Genomic DNA, 14,749 nt, shown 5'->3' on the forward strand with positions numbered 1-14,749 from the left:
TGCAATTTTCATCCAGGTTTGGGAGCTCTAGCGGCTGCTATTCTATACATAATAATAAGGATCTTCATGACTTTAGTCCTAGACTTTTTAAGCATCTTTCTTTCTCTTGTCTTTAGAGAATTTAATCACTCAAGATTAAATTTTACCTAGAAGGAGTTTGTTTATTGACAGGTTGTTTGGAGGGATAAAGTCTTTAGTCCAAGGTGAAATTGAGGGAGGAGAGGAAAAGAAGGGATAGAGAGACCTATACGCACAAGCAGATGGATGCCCCCTTTCTTATCCCTATATTTCTGTATATGAGTAGGCACCAGCCTGGTGTCTGACATGCCTGTTTATGTGGGAATTCAGGGTCCAAGCAATGACCCTGCTGACTGAGATCAGTGACTTGGCCTTGGGTATCCACCTCTCCCAGGCAAATGTCCTGTTTTGAGGGAAAAAGGGATCCTTGCTCTCTCCAAAATTCACAGGACACCTAATGTTCCATGCTCAGAAATCCTCCTAGCTGGAGTTCTTATTTTCTAGCTAATGCTATTTATATCAACATTTCCCCTCAGCTTTAACTGGGATAGGATCAAAGCTCTGGGAGCAGAGATCTGTCATTACACAGGCTATGAATTCTGTATTCCTACCTCAGATTTTGATTCAATTTGGGGCTTGTGTGGAATTCATCTAAAGCCAAGTGGTTTTGGATGTCAAAACCATAAAACAATTTTCCTGTTTCATGTGACGCGGGTGTATAATAATATATTTGGCCTTGCCTCTAGGTTACCTAACCATGGGCTGTGATTCACCTCAGAGGTTTAGCTGCCCTTTTACTGGACCTGTGCTCAGTTTCAGTTTTTGTAATGAATGCAAAGCCTATCCAATGTTTCAGTCTTTCAGGTTCCACCAAAAGCACTTCCAGTAGCTATGCTAGTTAATATTACAATCTATTTACTGCCAATACAACACTAATGATCTGTACTTCAAGGGCACCTTTGATGTGATGATCTCAAAGCAAATCAGTTAAGGGTTATCCCACACCCATACTATGGATGGAAACACTGAATGTATGGAGAAAGGAATCCTAAAATCACTGGCAAACTGGGTGCGAAAACTGGAATTTCGGTCCCTCTGAGAAAGTCAGATATATCAATGTTTGTTTTCTTCACCATCTGGAAGACCAAAATTTTGCTATAGTGGATGTGTTTATGGAACACAGTATATAAAAGAAAAAAATATTCCCGGAAAATGTCACAGCATTTAGTTGTGTATCAGTTAGACTCAAAATCAGGCCAAATGACATTATACCGCTCGTGCTGTGTGCTGTGCATATACCTCCTGGTCCCCTGCACTGCCAGGCTCTGGGCTGTGCCGTAATGGATGGTACCTGCTTCTGAGGTGCAGTAGCCTGGTGATGGAGGTGTGAAGTATCCAAACTGTTATTGGTGTGGAGGCAGTGCCCTGTCCCAGGCCCTGTGCTGGTGGGATCTGGCCTGTAGGTCATTAAAAGAAGGCAGGTTACAGTCAGCTTTGGTTCTTGACTCTTCCCATTGCAGTTGTATTTGGCTGAGGAGGCACATAAACCGTTTCTTATTAGATTGAGTAGTCTTGTCCTCTTCTGCATCCCTCAATGTTTGCATGCACAGGGATAGGCAGTTTGCCAAACAAGAAGGCTGAGAGCCGGTGTTATCACTGGGTACATTGCCTTTGATAAGGTCAGCACCAGATTTTTGGTGCAGTACTTGTAAACTCTGCAGGATTAAGCAAGGAAAAGCTTTCCCTCCCATGTTATGCTTTGCCCTGAGCACTGGTGGTAGTGGGCCTTACACCCCAAAGCATATTTGGAAGCATTTAAACATGCAGCTGCGACAGTAGAAGGGGGAAATGACTTCTCCTCAAATGCTTGAGGCAAGGATTACTTTTCTGCAAATTGCCATAGGATGTGATGTTTCTTAAAGCTCAGGCCTCCTTAAACACATGCGTATCTTTCTAAGGGATTAATTTCCCTCCACATTGTCAGTTAGCCTTTATTGACAGTTAGCTTTTATTGCAGTGCAAGTCATGGACTGGAAAATCTAGGCAGTTTAATGGAAGCAGTCCCTAAAGCAAACAGATTCTCCAATTTGTCCTGTTGGGCAAACATCTGCATGTGAACAGAGGCTTCTGCTTTTATCTTACCCTCTCGGCCTTGCATTTCCGGGTTATCCTTTTATGTAAGTCATAGTTTTCATCCATACAAAGAGAAGCTTTAAACTCCCTCAAGTGAGGTATTTTTCCAGTACTTTAGCACTAATTAATCATTAAAGTGCCGAGATCAAAGGGTGGGGAACTACAACATTGGTATGTACTTATGATCACGTTGTGGCCAGTTCCTCTCATAAATCCTGGTATTCTGTGAGTTTCAAATCAAATCTCCTATGGAGAATGATTTGGCAACAAGGTGGTGGGCTGCTTTTCTTTGCATCTTTCAAAAGTAAAGGGAGCTTTAACTCCACGAGGAATGCAGTGTCAGCCCCAGAATAAAAAGCCCAGCTATTAAATAAAAAGCCCATCTATTACTTTGAACATGTTGGCACCCAAAGATGCAAGTGATTTAGGCATGGGCATAAAAACCCAACCTCATGGAGTGAGAGATGACAGTCCCTGTCCTGAAGATCTGGTAGTTCAATCAGACAAGTAGTGAAATGGCTGGAGCCTAGAGCTTATTTCAAGGGTAACTTAAGGCAGTTAAGGGTGTAAACCTCACTGTAAGCCAATAAGACTTACCATTTAAGTGCTTAAGTTACTTCTGAAAGTGAAGCTTTTAAAATAATGCTGCTACTTTTGAAAAAATGTAGCCTGAGGACATGACTTCAGTGAAGCATTCACCTCAGTATTATATGGCTGTGGCTGTTGTCTTCTCACCTGAAAGGCCAGCACTTGCATTTAATGATGCTTTCAACTGAAGGCAGCAGTGGGCTTGGCAGAGGTGTGGGCTGGTGTCTGGGCTTTACCTTTACTCACACTGATAACCTGCACCCTTCCCCATAGCAATTGCTGGGGTCCTGACAGCCTTCCTGTGGGTGATCCTGTGCTGTAGCCATAAAGCTCATTTTCCCTTTTCAGGGTGGTTAACTGGTATAAAACCTGCAGCGCCTGAATATTTGGCATCTGACAAAAGAGCTGTTGTGCTTATATGGCTTATTAAAAAATGAGAAAGAAGAGCATATGGAGGGCAAACAGGTCCTGCCGCTGGTGACCACTTCTGGATGGGAACACAAGAGTCTGGCTGCTCTGGAGGAAAGGGACAGGGGCTTTTGTTTTGTTTTTGTGGGGCTTGGACTTCTGTGGCTCTCTCCCGCGTCTGGAGCAGGTGAGATGTGCACTGGGGAGGAGCAAGCCTGAGGTGAGGCTGGGATTGAAGGAGAGGCAGGGCCAGGCAAGCACAAGCCGGTGACACAAGTAACGAAGCATTGGTAAAAGTAGTGGCTAATAATGGTTGTCCTCGAAACAGATGGAATGGAGCAATAGTGTTTCCGAAATGTCTTTTTTTCCATAATATGGGATGTTTGAAAAGGCTATTATTCCTCCTTTAAAAAAAAGAAAATTATTTCTTTTTTTTATTTTCCTTCATTCTTTCTCTTGTGGGATGCCTGGGACTTGACAGCGTGGGCTCTTGTCTAGCATTTGTTCTGACCTAGATTTTGATCTCTGCTTTTTTCCCTTACCTTCTGTTTAGCTGGCTACTATCTTGTAAAGACATGCATATAATCTAGAAAACATTTGTGTTTCCCTCTAGTTTTAATGTCTGTTTTCAGAGATTCTGAAGACTATAACAAAGAGATTTAAATTACAATGACTGTAAATGTTTTGGGTGGTCTAAATAATTTTAATCAGCAAGGGAACTTGCTAAACGATTTAGTAAAGAGAAGTGAGATACTAAAAAAAACCACACACCACAAAAATCCACAAAACAGTGAAAAATGCCATAGATTAACCAGCGCTTGTCTCCTCTTAGTGGGCAGCAGCAATTCGTAATACTTTCTCTGACAGCACTGGAAAGCTGGTGCACCTGAATTAAACCCTTGAAATCAAGTGATTACTATTGCAGTTCAGCCTCAAGCCTTGAGCATGGTTTGGGATCTTTTGTGCTGGGTGATGTGCACATGTATGTAAAAGACAATCCCTATCCTGAAGTGTTTGTAGTGGAACAATACACAAAGCAGACGGAAGAAAAGGAGGATGAAGTGGTTTATGCTCCTTGTTTTCCAGTTGGTGATTAGAAGCAACAGGGAGATTTTGGTTGACATCAGTTTTGAGTCTGGCCTCCTTCTTATTGATCTCTTTTAGCTGTCCTATTCCTGATAATCCCTGCTTTCCTGTTTTCAGTGCTCAGCCACTTGGTCAGTGGAGTAGATATGTTACTGCAAATACAAAGATAGGGAGAACCAAACCATGCAGTTTGCACAAGCCAAACAATTGAGCCTGAACCTTGGACTGAATGACAATTTAATGTTTTAAAATCATCAGTTGATTTAGTTAAATGAGTTGAAAGAGTACAATGTGATGTTTAGCTGCATTTATTTTCCTCTTGCCTCCTATTTGACAAGGCTCAGTCTCCCATGTCCCAACTGATACTTGGAGACTTGCAGGAGCATGTGGATGTTTGGCATGGAGTACAGATGCTGCACAGGATCCCTGCATCTGCAACAGTCCTGCTCAGTTCACAAATTAATGTTTTCAGGCAAAAAGAAGCTGAAGGTAGAAGACATTTCTCGTACATATCCCACAGTACTGGTTAGGAGATGTGATGCTCACCCTGAAATATCAAACTGAGGATTGATCTGATGCTGTTGAATTTGGAACCAGCTGTTGCTAAGTTGTGTGTGGGCCATCTTCATGAAGGTGCTTTTTCTTCTGTGCTGAATTTACAGACTTTTCCCACCAACCCCTAATATGGCTCATAACCTAGGGAACAGTGCTGACTGAACACAGTGGATACTCTGGCTTGTGCTGGTTTGGTTTTCATGTGCCTATCAGAAATCCTAACCCAGAAGAATAAACTTACCATGCCATCTTGTTGTGCAACAGCAGTTTCTGACTGTGATCCATGTGCTGTTTTAAAATGCTTTTTACATGCAAGGTTATTATTCTTATGCCTAGATGTATGCAGGGCTTTATTTTTGTAACCCAGTAGCGGCAGCAGATCAGAAAGTAAAGACAAAAAGAAGGAAAAGAAACCTACCATGCTGAGAACACTGGTAACAGTAGGTGAGGCAGCCCTGCCAGGACATTGGAAGAGCAAAGGTTGGTGGGATCCTGTGCTACATAAAATGTGAAGGTTCTTGATAATCTGTGCAGTTTATTGATAGGTTAAAAAAAAAAAAAATCCATAAGAAGAGTGCTTATCTGGTGGGGAGCTGGAAACACCATTTTTCATAGGGGAAGGCAGACCAAGCTGTTCCCTGCTGAAGGTTATCACTGCTTGGTTGTCATGTCAGTATGCTGCAAAGGAGCATGAACTTTCCCAGGAGGAGGTAAAGGACCGGGGAGAGCTGAGCTTCTCCAAAGCATGTAGCTCTGGCCTGCTGTCTTACCTGGCCCTTCTGCAGCTAGGCGAGTCTATTCAGGCATGTGCTGGTGAAGATTTCTAACTGTGTGTGCCACCCAAGGCATGGCTGGAGTGGCACCAGCCAAGCCTTTGCCAAAACCAAGACTCAAAGTATGCACTGAGAAGCAGTGAAGTGCAACACCATCGTTCAGGCCCTCAGCAGCAAGCACTTCTGTTTGGTTGGTTTTTTCCCTTTTCCTCCCCTCCAAAGACCCAAGCCAGTGACCAACAAGCCACATGTGCGTGCATGCACATGTGCACACACCACACACTGCAATTCCTCCTTGTTAACATAAGAGAAGGACAAGGTGAGCGTGCAGCCCCATCACCTCATCTCCTTTAGGTGTGCTGCACCACCCAGTGTAATTCGTATGCTAATCCTGTTTGATGATCCAGAAAGAATGTTTAAAAAATGTTTCATCCCTCAGTAATTTTGTTAACCTCTCTTGGCAACAAAAAAAGGGAGGTAATGACGTGGTATTTTCAAAGAACATAAAACCTAGACAGCCCTTCTTTCGTTTGAGAAGGGTTTGTAGGCGTATGGAGGACTTCACATGGCTCTGCACTTCATCTGTGACTTGAAAAAAAAACAACCTCGTGGGATACTAATTCAGTCCTTGGTTTCTTTCTCGTATCAAATGCTGCCAACTGTGCCTTAAATTTGGGCCAGATGCATGATGGTTTTATGATGTGATACTGTTAGGAAGTCTGGGTTGAATATAACAGAGGCTCTGCTAATGGGGTTGCTCCTTTAGGGCAATGGTACAACGCTGGCTTGGGATGCTTCAGCTATTTACTCTGTGCCTTTGTGGGAATTTGTCTTCAGCAGAAATTAATGGCTGGATTTACCAGGGTGGATAAGATTACTGGGGCTGATTGGGTCTGTTAGTGTGGTGAGAGGAGCAAAACACTTTCTGATGCATTGGGGTTTGGGGGAGAGCCTTCCATGTCATCCCTAGTGGAGCAAAAATGTCAGGTTTTGTTCAGGTTCATGCCTGAATTATTTGTGTGCTGCTGCAGGCACTGCATTCATACATTGCCAGGGCAGGACCTCTCCTTGTCCAAATGGATGAAACAGGCAAAGAGGGATTGCACTCATCTTGGAGTCAAGGGGTTTCATTAACCACCACAGCAAAGACGTGGCACAGCTGGGCTTGGAAGTAGCACAGCTCACAGGTCCAGTTTAGTGCACGGGACTATCTTGCAATTGAAACCTAATCACAAGACTGTCCTGTTCCTTTCTGATCACGTCATGTCCAAAAACTTTGTGGAGGATCAGCTAAATCTCCTGTGTTTTCATTTACTAAGCTCAGTCAAATGATACAAAAACCAGAATGCTTTTTCTGCCAATCCGAATTTGCAGTGATTAAACTGTCCTGTTGTAGGAGGTTAATTTTCATGGACAGATACCAATAATTATCAGTTAATATGCTTAGTAATCTTAAGGAAATATCTGGTAGTCTTTACAGCTACTTAGCTCGCAGAAATTGGCATAATTCATTTGAATTTGGGCTCTGTAATTCAGTGCTGTCTCCTCTTTTTGTTCTCTTTCCCAATAATCTGATCGCTGTCTTCACATTGTGGTGAATTTTCTCTTCTTTACCTTACATTTATTTCCCAGTGAGTGCCCAAACTGCTTTGTTGTCACCTGTTCTTAAACCTGCCTGCTGTTGCAAAGATGGAGGAGAATAATTCATATAGCTTATTAAAAACATGGTCCAGGCATGATGGCAGGACCCCTGTGCATGTGTATATATGTATAATTAAAAAAAAAACCAACACAAACTTCTAATGCAGTGAGTGCATTACACAGTGAGTTCCTCACACTGTAAAACTTCCCATGGAGATGAAACATTTTTACTGAGCGGAAGTCCAGGGACTGTGAGTGAGGCTAACTCAATACTAGCCTGTTCAACTATGTGTGCTTGCCCAGGGCTCCTTCACCTCCTGATAAACCCACAGCAATTGTTAATGCAGGGCTTTATAGGGGGGAACAGCCGAGGGGTGTGGGGTAGTTGTTCTAAATGCAAATTACTGGGCTTTGTACCGGACTAAATGGCTGAATTCTATGGCTAGTGTGATGCAGGATGGCAAATTATGATGCTAACATTTTGATGTACTGAGGACAAACCATTCCAGTGGAACACAGAGCTTGCCCATTTTTTCTGTGCTTTTGATAAATACAAAATAACTTGAAAAGTTCTCTACACAAGAAAGAAGTACAGCAGTTACTAAAAATTAAGGGAAATACAATCAAATATTTCAAATACTAGCATAAAACCAGTAACTTGTGCCTCAGGACTGAATTCAATCTCCAAGTGTGATGCAAGAACTCTTTATAAGACAATTGGATTTCTGCCTAAGATTGTCCCAGTGAAAAAAATACTTCTACGGCAGGAACGTTTTAAAATATTACAAGTATTACAATTTATCCCCTATTTTTTATTTGTCTTGAGGCTCTATTAGCTGAGAAACCATGGAGCTGATGGACTCAAATTTATGCACACGCACAGAGGTGATATGTTGAGGTGTCAGCCATCGTTGTGGTGTTATTCACATCTCATGTCTTCCTTAGCCATTCCATTTGCTTTGTCCTCAAATCCCTGTTCAAGGAGGCCGTCAATGGCAGGAGTGGAGGTAGCTCCTCTCTGTGAGTCTGACCCAACCCTTTCATTTCTCTTTCAGCCCAGTTGTATGAAGCTCATCACACAAATGGGGGCCTTTTCCCTCCAGGATGGTGTTGCTGGTGTTGCTCTTCTTTGCTGGCTCCAACTCTCAGCTGCTTCTTGGTGGGTGGCTGTACTAAGCTGCACACCAGTGTGACAAGATGGGGGGGATAGGAATGCTCTCCATTTTATAGACAAGGCACTGCAATCCTCTAGGCACAGACCTATGTGTCCCAAGAAACAGGCAAGAAAAATCATCTCACCCATGGTAGCAATCCAAATGCCTACCTGCCTCCCTGTGTTGTGCAAGGAGCATAAATGTGCCTTTTTCTGTTCCCAGATGTGCCCCTGGCTTGCTGGTCCAGCTGAAGGGTCTGGTGGCTGAATTGAGCCATTTTTCCCGTTTCCTGACTCCTCCTGCTGCCATGGTGTCAGTGGGACCAGAGCTGCCACACACTCCCATCTCCACCGTGCCTTTGCTACTGAAGGTGCAGGTTGAGGGCACAGCTGGAATAGGGATACTTCCTCACTAGAGGATTAAAGCCTCAGTACCCTGATTCTGTACCAGTAATAAAACCTAGTCCAAGGCAAGTCATAGTATACTAGGAAAAATGTGTTCTCTCTGGGTATCTGTGCCTATGCTGGAAGAACAGTACCAGAAGCTATGGCAGCCAAAGCCATTAACTTTTGTTTTGTCTTTTTAACCTGTTTAGTCAATGAATGCTGTGACAAACTTGACGAAGTTGCGCCACGGTGCTGGGCTGTGCTGTGCAAAGCTGGTGCAGTACCACCTGAATACCTGCCACAGCAGCTGTCAGTGCTGCAGGGGCCCTGGCAGCAGCAGAGCTGCTGTCAAGAGGTGTCAGATTTATTTGAGGTTCAGATGAGAGTGGGTTTCGTGGGCTGGGGCTGTGGCACGCGCTGTAACCCTACCACCAGGGTCGTGCCTGAAGCCCGGCTCTTGCAAACATTTATGCTGTAGCAGAAGTGAGATACTACATGGCTGCTTTCCAAAATGTGGTATAGGAAGACATGGAGAGGGGTATTGTAATTTCCCTGACCATTGCAGGTGCAAAGACTTTGGTAACAATATTTGCTCTGGAGCCAAATTGCTCTCAGACTCCCTCCTATGTTTATTCAGTTGAAGAGCATTACCCAGCTTTTCTGCTGCACAACAATCACAGGGTAAGAATTCCCAGAGAGAGTATTTTTCTTTCTTTTATTTTATTCCCTTTTGAAACATGTGTCTAGACAAGTGACAGGCAAACCTCAGATTGATTGTTTGCATATTTGAAAGGTACCTGAATGTTTCCTCCCTCAGTCCATCCCCCTGAATGCACTCAACCTGCCTCAGTTCCTGGTAAATGAGCTGAGAGCCTCAAGAGAGCAACTTGTCTTGTGAGCTTTTCATCTGCTCCTGGTTTTAAGGAGTTCAGAGACATCTCAAACCATAGAGCTTTTGCAAATCCTTTGCTCTTTGGATTTCTGATTCTGTCTCAAACCAAGAAGCACAAGGAAGCATGAAACTGTAAATAAATAAATAAATAAATATACACATGCTCCCCCCAACCCTCCAAACCTTAACATAACAGAAAAGTGTTCTTCATTCAAATTAAAAATGCAAAGAAACTTATAAGCAGTTTGAGAAAATAAGAGATATTTCAGTCCATTTTAAAGCTCATTTAGACCAGGAGCTTACAGCCAGTAGCATGCTGCCCTGATGTCTATGGCACGTAACACTGCAGAGGTTATTTAGTCCTGTGAAATGGGTTTAACTGAACGAATGCAGTTAGTCAAATCCATTTGATTTCAGTGGGATTGTGCATGCATGAATAAGTCTGTTGCAATGGTGATGGTTACCTTTCAGTACTTGGACTAATAAATATTTTCCTGCTCTAAAATAATTACAGAGTCAGGGATATTTACTGGAAACGATTAAAAAATAATTGAGGGTAAGTGAAGGCAATCAAGGGCCTCTTACATTATCTGTCAATCCATTTTATTACCTATTTGTCCAACCAGTGTTGCAGATGGTCCTACCCTCTATGCAATGAATTACCAAGTGTTTATGGTAAAGCTTGTCCCATTTATACTACATCATCATTTTTAAAAAGTTTTTGGATTTGGGTTTTACTTTAATATGTTATCTCAAGAACACGTCCCACCTCAGTTGGGTCACTTCTCTCAGATTCTGGGCAGCTTCAGTTGCCCTTGTTCTGACATGGAGGTAGGACAGGGGTAGGAGGAATCTGATTCAAAATGCGTGGCTTTGGTGTGGCTCCAGTCTCTCTACCATCCCCCGGGCTTGGTGCTGACACAGAATAAATACCTCAGCTGAGCCAAAGCACCTAAATTAGTGTGGGAGTGGAGGTTCACTGCAGTGAATTAGGTAGGAATAGTATAAAGCACTGGTTTCTGCTATCCAGCAGTTCATTTTTGTTCTTATTTTTCAGTTAGCAATCTATAATACAATTATTATAAAATTGACTCTTCTTTCCAGAGTCGATAACGTACCCTGTGCCAGGTGGTGTTACAATTCAAAATAGGGCAGACCTGGGTGAGAGTTAGATTGGGTTAGAAAGCAAACTCCAAAACTCCAACTCCACTGCAGCTGGTTCCTTACTGCTAAACGCTGAGTAAGGGGAAACCCAATATTGCAGCTCCACAGTTACAATGGAAGATTATAATTTCCATTCCATTCAAATTTTAACATGAAAAAAAGTATTTCTTTGGCTTGATAAATCCCATGCGTCCTTCCCACCTGTTTCCATTTTAATGCAAAAATAGAAACACCCTAGTTCGTATCTTGTTTCCAAGTTGGCAGGCAAAGTCCCTAGGTTGGTTGGTAGTGCTGTAACTTATCAGAATATGCTGTAGCTCAGTCTCTCTTTTGCTACTTTTTTCTTTCCCCCCCTAATGTATTGAATACCAAGAGCTGGTTCTTCTGTTAGCGTCAACTGGCAAAGTCCCGGCTCTTCTGGAGAGCCCAGACCCGTAGCTAATGCAAATCACCACAAAGCTGGGTAACGTTACTAAGAAAACATTCTGTAACAAATCATGGACTCAGAGTTGCTCAGGGAGGAAGAAGAGTTTGGTGAACTTCAGTCACAGGGTGACTTTGACACGCAGCTACCTTGTAGCCATGGAAAGGGAAGCACAATCTAAGGTGACAGATGAGACAGTGACAGCGCACCAAGCACACGAGAGCTTGGCCTGAGCATGGTGCACTACTTTGCTCACCAAGAAACAAGGAAGATGAGCTGAAGCAGGAGAAATAGTAGAAAAGTGCTGGTGAGATGGCAAGGACAGGTGGGCCTGTCTTGGGAGAGGAGACTGGGAGGGAAGAGTTGAGAAAAGCAATAGCTGAGATTTCTACCTATAACTATGTCATAGCTAAAAATTAAAGAAGGTTAAGAACTTCTTAGGCAATGGGGTGCAGTGGTACGAGAATGATAATATAACCTGCCATGGATGGACTTAGGCTGAAATTAGAGAAAGTAAATTAAAATTATAGAAAGATTTCCTAACTACTGGTGGTAGCAAGCACAAACACTCCAAGGCTGTGAATCTTTTCTTGCTTAAGCTGCAAGGCCCAAAAGGAATCACACCTGTGGGCTCTCAGCAGTTGTCTCTTGGTCTGGAAAAGGACACCAGAAAAACTGTTTATCAGGGAAAAAAGATAGGGATTATATAAAAAGTATGTTTCTGCCGAAGAAATGTGTGCTTAAACCAAAATAATGCAGGTAACAATGAAGAAATTAAATGCTTTTTGGGAAATCAGAGGGGAGATGTTGCTGTGTGGTTTTGTCTGTATCACATTCAAACATCCAGATTAGCAGAGAGGGCTGCTCAGAAGGGTATTCTTTGGAGATTTCAACCTGCCCGTGTGTGATGCGGGGAGCGGGTGGGAACCGAAAGTCACTCTGAGAGAAGGGTAGAAATGTGCTCCTGTGTGTGGGGAGGTGCCCCCACAACTTCTCAGCCTCAAAACCGCCCTGTACCCAGAAGCAGTCAGATTTATCATGCAAGGCTGACAGCAGCTAAATAACAGCGCAACGCACCACCACTACCACCCCGCCAAATAACTGTCCTTATTTGAGCGTTACCACCCAAGGGGAGCCACTGTGCTGCCCCAGCTTGAGGAGCTGCTTCACGTACAGCTTGTCAACATGGAGAAAGTTTTATTTTTAAAACTGTGGGTGATGTCAAGAATACAAGACTATAGTGAATAATCCTAAAGAAGGAGTGAGCACTTAAACAAAGAGCCACTGTAGACTTTACAGACAAATGCATGAATTGGCCTGTTGTAAAATGGATAGCATTTTACTCAAGGATGCAATGGCCACTTCCAGTCTTTCGAATTTCCACCAAGTTTTAGAGGCTAAGTGCTAAAGAAGATAAAGAGAGATGTTAATCAGTGGTGGGATTTCATCTGCCTTAAGAGTTTGAATAGGATTGTAAGTATTAGCCCATCTTCAGTATACCTGGACTGGCTTCAATCCTCAGATCACTGTCCTGCAGCTGATGAAAGACATACAGAGCAGCAGAACACATCTGCTGGGAAAATTTAGCTGGCCAGTCTGAAAGTCCTTTGCACATCCATTGCCTCCCAGCCAGTTAGCACGGTAGACCTCCCTCTCTTTCAACTGTGCACAAAAATAATGGCTCCAAGCATGGCAGTATGTTGGTGTTACATAGAGTGAATGGGCTGTGCAATTGCTGTTGCAGTATAGGAACACTGCTTGCTTTTATGCTTTAGAGTCAATGAGAAGGAAAAAAAGAGTAAAAAAAAAAAAAGTCCTGCCTTAGCTCTTTGGCAGAAGAGCAATAATTTCAATGCCCCCCTGCCAACACACACGCGCACGCCTTGCTGTGTTACAGGCACTGGTGTTGCTTGGAATGAAATGCCACAGCTGTGAACTTTGCTTTGTGTTAGACAGGAATGAAATGTTCTCTCTCTCACTTCTGTTTGCAGCACAGGCAACAAGATTTCGGATTACATTACCTGAGTGATCAACATCCAAATTATTTGTCCAGACATAGTGTAGCAGGGCAAAAAAAACTCACCCAAGAAATTTGTGGTGTAACTTCAAATACGTATATGAGTATTTCCAAGCTTGCAACTCTCCTATGTAGGTGTCTAGTGATTCCCACTGATTAACTAACCATATGTTTTATTTTTCTCTTTTTTAAAAAAAAAATGATTCAACACATTCTTTGTGGCATGTTAGATTGGCTAAAATAACATATGGCCATATCCTGCTCTGATTGAATTTAGTGCCACCAGTCCCACTGACTTAACTGGTTCAGGATTAGGCCCCCATTGAAGGAAAGTCCACACTATGTGTAGAAGTAGCCAGGACTGTAAATACAGTCTCTCTAGCTTGGGGACATGTTGCACTTGTTTGGTACAGAAATAATATTTTTCCACAACCTGGACACGTGCAGATGGCCCAGTCCTGCATAGTACAGGCAAAGCTCCCGCTGAATTAAGAAGCAAATAAAACAGTTTGAAACTTTGTAGTTGCAATTAAGGTCAGTATGGCATGATCAGTGCAGTTCTGAAATACGTAGTTGTTGCAGTTTTTGTTTGGAAAAAAGTTGTGGTCCAAACATGCATCTCAACCCTGAAGATTCACAGCAAGAACTGAACAATTCCTGCAGTAAGGGTTGGCTCCCCTTCCAGCTACGCTCTCCGTAAGTGCCAGGCTCTCATGTTTATGACACAAGTTTCTGCAGTGGATTACCTGTATGTCCAGCAAACAAGTTTTCCAGGTGCAAAGTGGTACACAGAACAACGCCCAGAGGGGTAACACTCAGAAACTCCTGATAACTTCATGTAGCAGGTCCTGCACCACAACAGAGCCAAGGGAGACCTGAGTCACAGGCCACAGGGATGCCTCACAAATGCACAGCTTTCTAGGATGAGGCACAGGTTAAGTCTCAGGTTAAGTTTATCACAAGTTTGGCCCTTCCTGCTAAACCACTCTGACAGCTGACTGACGGGAGAGTGAGAATGATCCAGGACAACAGAGAAGTGGCAGTATTTTGTGAAACAAGGAAATGGCTTGCTAATGCTAACTGCCTTGCTGGGTTTCACACTGCCATGAGTGTTAATCCTCCAAGAGAACTGGCTCTATACTCAGGTATGGTAAAGAGAAAAATCTCTTCAGCTGGTGTGTACAAGCAGGGCAATTTCAGATGAACTGGCTCTTCAGTGTAGCTGAGAATTCCCCAAGAGGAGGGCAGCTGAGAGCAGCAACAGGTATTGTTCAGACACATGAAACCAAGCCCACCATTCAGGATGCTGTGGTCTCTTTCAATAGGGCATTAAGGACAGATTCTGTGGTTTTGGCTGATAAACTATAGAAATTCAGTGCAAAAGGTGTGCGACGCACCTGTAAATGTGAGTCTATATTTGGGAAATAAAGCCATTGTTGAAATTGAGTCTTTCTTACCAACTTGAGGTCCCTCCAGTTGATGGTCTGCATGGTTTACAGACAAACCCTGA

The 14,749-nt window shown here is 43.1% G+C and overlaps 1 protein-coding gene across 6 annotated transcripts in view; it reads left to right on the forward strand.

Moving 5' to 3' along the window:
* Positions 1-14,749, forward strand: part of BMP2 (bone morphogenetic protein 2) — a 123,193-nt gene that overhangs the window by 48,574 nt on the left and 59,870 nt on the right. The window lies entirely within an intron of this gene.

This window comes from Phalacrocorax aristotelis, chromosome 3, assembly GCF_949628215.1.
Source record: "Phalacrocorax aristotelis chromosome 3, bGulAri2.1, whole genome shotgun sequence".
NCBI classification, from domain to species: domain Eukaryota; kingdom Metazoa; phylum Chordata; class Aves; order Suliformes; family Phalacrocoracidae; genus Phalacrocorax; species Phalacrocorax aristotelis.